The sequence below is a fragment of the Pteropus alecto genome, unplaced genomic scaffold, assembly GCF_000325575.1.
Source record: "Pteropus alecto unplaced genomic scaffold, ASM32557v1 scaffold25, whole genome shotgun sequence".
Taxonomy (NCBI): domain Eukaryota; kingdom Metazoa; phylum Chordata; class Mammalia; order Chiroptera; family Pteropodidae; genus Pteropus; species Pteropus alecto.
Window position 1 is genome coordinate 18,212,503 of NW_006441955.1, and position 6,513 is coordinate 18,219,015.

The 6,513-nt window shown below is 31.7% G+C and overlaps 1 non-coding gene across 1 annotated transcript; it reads right to left on the reverse strand.

Moving 5' to 3' along the window:
• Positions 1-219: 219 nt before the first annotated feature.
• On the reverse strand, positions 220-338 carry LOC112485963. The gene has a single exon (XR_003048595.1). It is a non-coding gene; the product is annotated as a 5S ribosomal RNA (ribosomal RNA).
• Positions 339-6,513: the final 6,175 nt, after the last annotated feature.

A 6,513-nucleotide genomic window follows, 5' to 3' on the forward strand; every position in this document is an offset into this window, starting at 1 on the left:
CTTTATCCTTCAAATATATTGAGACTCCATTTTCACAAGAATTCTTCACTTTCTATCAATTGTTCCATCTCTATTTTTGACCTAGTTTTGACTTCCTAATGTATTACTTAGACCACCGTCTCTCCTAATTCCTTTCTCTTTGTCCTTATTACTCACTGGTTGACCTCACAGATTGGAAGGACCTTGTCAGCTTACAATCCCTTATTTTTTTATTTTTTAGTCCTACAGCACCTGGTTTTCCTAGGTGGTCTCCCATCCAAGTACTAACCAGGTCTGACCCTGCTTAGCTTCCGAGATCAGACGGGATCGGGCTTGTTCAGGGTGGCATGGCCGTAGACTAGAGTGAATATTTCTATATTTTACAATAATTCTCTAGTTATTGTATACACTGGCTATTTCTTATTCTTTTCACATCCTAAAAATCTTACTCGACTGTATCTCCTCCAGCTTTCAGTAACTAACCTACTTTTCTTCTTAAATCATAGAGAATATAGACACCCCAGATGTGAGACCTTTCACCAAATCTTTAATCATACTGGCTTGTGTACCTATTCTCTTCTCTTTTCCTTTACATCACAGTTCCTAAAAAGTGACTCTTCTGCTTATGCTAGGAATTACATTGACTTCTACCTTGATATATTATCCAGTCTCTGTATTTCAATATTTCTCTTTATTGTTCCTTTACTTTCTCATTTAAACTTCCACAAGTATCCCATTCCAAACAAACAACTTGTCCTCCATTATTTTGGCCCCTGTCCTCTCTATCTATCATCTGTTTCCTCTCCTCCTGTTCACAGCTGACCTTCTTAAAAGGGGTACCCACTTCTCTACCAGGGACTTTTTTCAGTTTTATGCTATTCCAGACAATAGTGAATTTAGCACATATTTCTATAGGATAGATTTACAGGATTGCTGTTGATGGATTATTGGATTTCAATGTTTAAATGCTTGATAGTTACTACCAAATTGCTTTAGAAAAAATGTCTTTAACAATTACCAACTTATCAATAGTTGCATTTACCTATACTTGCCGCTGTTACTTTATTATTAATAACTAATTTTGGTTAATCTAAAAGCTGAATATTATGCTTAATTGCTTTATTTTTTTCAGTAATGATATTAGCACTTTCTCAAGTATTTGTTGGCTATTTCTTTTTCTATTAATTGCCTATTTGTATCCTTTAATCTCTTTATGTTTCTAAGAACTATTTATAAATTTATAAATATGTATTATAAATATTTTGCATTTATCTTACAAATTGTTTAATAGTTATGTAGCCAAATTTGTCACTCTTTTGCTTTCTGGCTCCTGAGTTACATGCTTCAAAAATCACTCCCTTTGAGGGAATTGTCTACATTGATTGCTTGCACTTCTCAAAACCTTGTTACATCTTAATCTTTTGCAGTGTGAATTTCTGTCTTTATCACTCCACTGAACTTGTTCTTGTCAAGGTCACTAATGGCCACAGTGACCACAACTTCCGTGAAATCCTTTTTTCTGTTTTACATAATACCGTATTTTACTCATTTTGCTCCTTGCTTTCTAAAATACTTCTCAATCTTCACACTCTTTTAACTAAAATTTCTTAATTATTTATATTCTTGAGTTTTGTCATAGGACCTCATCTCTCTCATTTTACACAAACGTTGTCTTGTGGCAATAATGATCATTTCTGAGTTTCGTGTTAGTTTTGATTTGGGGAGCGCAATGATGTTTAGTTCTCTGTGATACGTTATGACTAGGGACTCTAGATTGCCAAAATCCTGCCCTGCCAGTTTCCCTTCTTTCTCCTCTCTATAATGCCCAGAAAGACTTTTTTGACAAAGAACAGTAGCCAAAAATGAGAGAGAAAATACCATTTTATTATTAAACTTAACCGATGTCAGATAATCTTCAATAAAGTTAGCTCTGTTAAAACAGGTAATAGTACATTGTTTAGACTTCTGCCATCACCTTCCCCTAAAATTCTAATCTCTACTTTTGTTTCTTACTACACTCTAGCTGACTGCTTCATAAATAAACTCACAATAAACAGCTTCACAATCTATTTTTGACTCTGTAGCTAGCCAGTGTGTTTATCATATTCTTAAATCTGATCATGTGTGTCTCCTACTTAAGTCATTCCAAAGACTCTCTGTTGACCTAAGGTTAAAATCTAAAACTTTTATCATGATTTATAAGACTTTTTGACTGACCTCTGTTTCCAGTACAGCCTATTTTTTTCTTTTTTAATATTTTTCTTTTCTCTGCACTAGGCTGTCTGAATCTTGTTTAGATAATCTAATAAAATGTATTCTCCCTAACATTACAGACTTTTCACAAGCTGTTCCTCTGGCAAGGACGCCAAGCATTTCTTCCTATAACCCTTCCTTGAACCTCAAAGACAGGGTGAGTGGTCACTCAGATGTGGCCTCTCTCCATCCTGCGAGCACATATCACATTATATTTTACTTCCTCGGATAGTTTTTGTACCCCCCACACTAGACTTTGAGCTATGTAAGGAAAGAAAACAGTCAGTTTTGTTCAATATTTTATCCCTAACACTTAGCACAGTACCTGGAATATATTTTATGGTCTATAAATATTTGTTAAAATAATAATTAACTGAGTGCTAAGTATTCCTTTATATATATTAAATTTTCTATATCATTCATTCCTAATTTTGCATACTTTTAATTAATTTTGAAATGTAATTACTATGTAAAATTCCACTCTGCTGGTCTTTATTTTCTAAGAAGATGTTTCACATTTATTTTTTCACTTTTACATCTTTTGGTGCTCCAAATCACTGTTTTATTTATTATTGCATTTTGTTCTCATTTTCTGTTGTTTTTTTTTTCCTTCTGTGATTTGAAAACTTACTAGTTTATTGAGTGACGGAGTGAGTGAGTGCCTCTCTCCCTTCTCCAATAGATGGTAAGCTCCATTCAAATGGGGACTGTGTTTGTCTTGTTCATCACTGTAACCTCAGTGACTAGAATAATGAATATATATGGGTTAATGAATAAATGCATAACTTTAAGGCTATAATTTTGCTAAATAGTTTCAAGTTCCAGTTTTAATTTTTTCTCTAGCCTAAAAGTTAGAGTATTTTTATAATTTTCAAATAGTCGAGTTTTTTTCTTTTTTTACTTTGTATTAGTACTTTATAATTTTCATGCAATAAAATCACAAAACTAGAGCATTTACAATTTGTGTTTTTGAAAATTTGTTAGGCCTTTCTTTGTGGAGTAATATCTGATCAGTATTTTTTAATCTTCCATTATTAAATATAAAGATTTCATAAAGTACCATGTTTAACATGCAGCTATTAAATTAATAATAATATAGTATACAATCTCATTCCTTATTTATATTTTTGGCTTACTCGTTCTGAAAAAAACATTTTCTATAAAAATGATTTCATCTCCTATTATTATCCCCGTTATTTAAATTTTCTGTGTTTCTAACATATTTGAAGATTACATGTTAATTCTCATATTGTTACATTCATGATTGTGAACTATACCATTTATCAAAATTAATCACCATATCGATCCAATTTAAAGCTATTTGATTTTCAATGTTTTAATATTATCTTGATTTTTTTCATTGTTGTTCATGTTTGCTGGTATATCTTTTTTCTAATACTTTAATTTTAACCTTTTCTGTCATTTGCTCTGAATGAGACCTTAATAAATAGTGGACAGTTGGACATTTTTCTGTGATTTGAGAGTCTTTACAGTATAACAGGAGGATTTAACTCATATATACTTAGTGGCATAAAAGTTAACATTTAGTAATAATATTTTGGATGTACTTACAATGTGTGATGTACTGCTCTAAATACTTTTTATCTTTTAATACATTTAATTCTTATAATGGCATAATCAGATAAATAGTATTGATACACATTTTTCCAGATATGAAAACAGAATAAGTGAGTGAAAAAAAAACAGAAGTGTACCTAAGGAGTCTGTTTGCAGAGTCTGCTTTAACCAACAAGCTTTGTACTCATTGTGCGCTCTGCAAAGAGTTTTGATAGCCATTTAACGATGTTGCATCTGTTTTTCCATGTAGTCCAGCTGTTCTGCTACAGTTTTCATCTATGCTCCGAATCCTAAAAATACCCCTTGATTATGGAAGAAGGTTGGTCTACATACCTAATTTATGGTTCTGTTGAAACATTATGTCTTTTTTTGTTTTCTGGATGAGGGATGAAAGCAAATCTCTCTACCAACCTAAGAATTTCATTATATAGCTGTAGATACCTGTTGTTTTATATTCATAGCATCCAAATTACCCTTTTCTCTCTTAGCTTTCTGGTTGTATGCCCATAATTCCTGTGACCACCTCTTTTAAAATACTTTGTAATCATTACAATACAACTACTAGCATTTCAGCCTCTGGGAACATGGCAGGTTGTGGTTTTTAAGCTTAAGGATGATCACAGGAGGCCATTGAATCTAACAGTATAGGCAGAGACTTAACTGGAGATTGAAATAAATATAAAAGAAAACTTGACTGAAGAGGAAAACTGAGGAGTGGGTAGTGTCTGACATTCAAGTATTTAAAATAACTTTAATGTTTGCTTTAAGCTTAGTGAATATGATTAATCCTTAATTACTGAAAGACTAAAAGGAAAAAAATATTAAAACTGCTTTTAATTAATTATGGAAATAATCATTTTCATGCATTGAATTAATGAGATAAAGCAGTAATTATAAGAATCTAAAATAGATAATAAAGATAAGATCAAAAAAGCAGAAATCAGAGCTAATAGCATAAATGTTCTGGGTAACCAAGTAATATAACTGTACTTTTGAAAAAAATTGACTAAATTTTTTATCTTTTTGTCTACCCAAAATACTTATGTAATGAAAATAATTTGAATTTTTTTTCCTACTGGAATTTATTTTACAGGCAGCATTTTAATGTAATTTTTTTTTCACTTCCAGACTTTTAAAATAACAATCCAGAGCAAAAGTATAATGTTTGCTCAAGGAAGACAACCAAAAAGTTGATAGTGTGTGTGCACAAGTTAACAATATCCATCCAGTTCCTATGAAACTAATATAATTAAAGAAATATTAAAATTAGGTACACATCATGCTTTAGTATTTTTTTTAATATACATCTTATTATGGCTACTGTGAATAGTGTTGCAGTAAAGATAGGAGTGCAGTTATCTTTCCAATATCCTGTTTTCAAGGGTTCCCTTTTATTTCTGCATCTTTGCACATAATTATCTCTTGCCTCTTGACGATAGCCATTTTAACAGGTTATTCACAATAGCCAAGATAAGGAAACAACCTAAGTGTTCCTAAGTGTTCAGCAATAGAAGAAGATTTCTCAGTCATGACAAGGAGAGGAAATCCTGCTATTTGTGACATGGACAGACCTTAAGGGCATTATGCTAAGTGAAATAAGTCAGATAGAGGAAGACAAATACTATATGATCTCACATACATGTGGAATCTAATAACAGCAAACTCATACAAAGTAGAGTGGTGGTTGCCAGGGACAGCCTGATGGGAGAATTGGGGAATGTTGGTCAAAGGATATAAACTTGCAGTTATAAGACAAATAATTTCTAGAGATCTAATGTACAACATAGTGATTATAGTCAACAATATTGTATTATATACTCAAGATTGCTAAGAGACGAGATCTTAAATTTCTCTCCACCAAAAAGCAATGTTAAATATGTGACATGATGAAGGTGTTAGCTAATATTATGAGTGGTAATCATACTGTAATACATAAATGTATCAAATCAATACACTGTACACCTTAAACTTAGACAATGTCATGTGTCAATTATATCTCTATTAAAAATGATATTATTGACATTAATTGAAATAATCCAGTAGAAAGTATTAAATTAGTAAAAATGAGAACAATTTATATCAGTTTTTAACCACAATCCATGCACATGTTAGAAAATAAATTATAAAAAATTTCCTTATATATGGGGTTAATTCATCATTTTAAGTGGTAGGCTTTGTTTGGGACATATTCATCGAATGAGTTGAAAAAAATGAATGAATGCTGAACCAACTTCCTGGTTTGAAAGAACCACTGTGCATAAGTTCAATACTACCTAGAAAAAAACGTAGAGTTATGCATTTCTTCGGAAAAGAATAGCCGGATTTATGTTTACAGGCTGTGTAATCACATACATGATTCTATTCAATTCTGTTCTGCTCTAAATATGTTGAATACTTTTTCTGCTCCTGACATATGACAGTTTCTTCTGTTAGGATGCTTGCATTCTTCTTAGGCAAAAGGAGAGTATAAAGTTCATTTAAAATGTAAAATGTTTTTTCCTTAACTAAAAAGATAAATAAAATCTAACATCATTACAGATCCAAAGGATCTTACAGATACACACACACACACACACACACACACACACACACATGCGCACACACACATACAACATATCAGAGATACATTTTGTAGGAGGAAGAAAGACTGTGGTTATTTAAAGACTTCTAGAATCTTTGACTCATTTGTTTTCTTATTGTAGG